Source organism: Amphimedon queenslandica, unplaced genomic scaffold, assembly GCF_000090795.2.
Source record: "Amphimedon queenslandica unplaced genomic scaffold, v1.1 AMPQUscaffold_3892_Cont24119, whole genome shotgun sequence".
Lineage (NCBI taxonomy): Eukaryota > Metazoa > Porifera > Demospongiae > Haplosclerida > Niphatidae > Amphimedon > Amphimedon queenslandica.
The window spans coordinates 162-1,458 of record NW_003555786.1 but is presented as its reverse complement, the minus strand read 5'-3'; the positions used below and the strand labels follow the sequence as shown (position 1 = coordinate 1,458).

General features: G+C 33.5%; 1 long non-coding RNA gene across 1 annotated transcript; it reads right to left on the bottom strand.

The window, feature by feature from the left end:
* Positions 1-124: 124 nt before the first annotated feature.
* LOC109592802 (uncharacterized) lies at positions 125-592 on the bottom strand. The gene is made up of 4 exons (XR_002190556.1): positions 502-592; positions 380-453; positions 224-308; positions 125-173 (listed from the first exon to the last, which is right to left on the bottom strand). It is a non-coding gene; the product is annotated as an uncharacterized LOC109592802 (long non-coding RNA).
* Positions 593-1,297: the final 705 nt, after the last annotated feature.

Genomic DNA, 1,297 nt, shown 5'->3' with positions numbered 1-1,297 from the left:
TATGGGTCACGATAAATACCTCCTAAAATTCAAAAAAGTTTAAAAGTATGAATTGAGAATTTATAAAATACCAGCCCATGATTCGTTGATAAGTTCATAGCCAACAACATTTGAAAAATTTTGAAATTCAGTGGCAACTTTGACCCAAAATTCTTTCAGCTCATCCAAAAGACCTTAAAGGAAAATCCGTCAAAGTTGCATCATTCCTGACACATAAAATTACCATTTTTGTTGTCATAAATCTGCTAGAACATTGCACTAGTTGCTTCAGTTGGATAATACTCAGCCCAAGCATGCTTAGCACAATCCTATAAGAGACCATACATTCAGAATAAAACCTTACAGTTGATTCAGAATAAAATAATAATTATTTACTAACCTCTGATGTTGGATGGCCTGTTACATTATCAACTATGTATCGACGAGATAATGGCTCTGGAAAATTCTTAGCAACTATATGGAATACAGTAATAGCTTTAATCATTAATCCAATAATGATACCTTCTGGATCAATGGTCCAATCTGGAACCCCTTCTCCACAAAATCTTGCCAATAGTACATCTTGATGCATGTCAAGCAATATGTTAATGCTGTAGTTAGCTGCCCTATTTTATAAAGTATTAAAACTGACACACATACATATGTACTACTCTTACTTACTTGTTAACTATATCTTTGGCAATGCTGAAATACGTTTCATTGAACTGGTCTTTGACAGGCTCAGCTCCTGGCCACATCACTCCAAGCCTACACAACATGTACATAATAATTGGTACCACTAATAGAACCATCCCCCTACTTTGCTAATTGCTGTACAATTGTCTATACATTATACAGCATACTGAATACATCACTAAGCTAACATGACATTGTTAACACAGTTACCTATACTCTTCTGGGACATTCATTCTCATTAGAAGGACTGACACAAAGTACATACCTTATAATGATACAATCAAGGTATGTATCAATGCTACTGTATGTACTGACTACTGACATGCCATAACTTCTGCTAGACATAAGACAATAGCATTCGAAGACTTGCTGCTTGCAATGGCATAGAAAAACTACAAAAAGGTCTCAATAAAAAGTATATGAGATAATAATAGCTGTACTTTAGTGAGAGTGATTAGTAGACCTCTTATTGATGTAATGACAATAATACCAACTAATATGAAAGAAACATGTTGAGACCAAAATAAAACCTAATTAGTACCACAAAAAATGACAAAATAATTTATAAATAAGACAACTCACATCAACTTTTAATTCAAGCTAGTTGACAATAATAGACAAG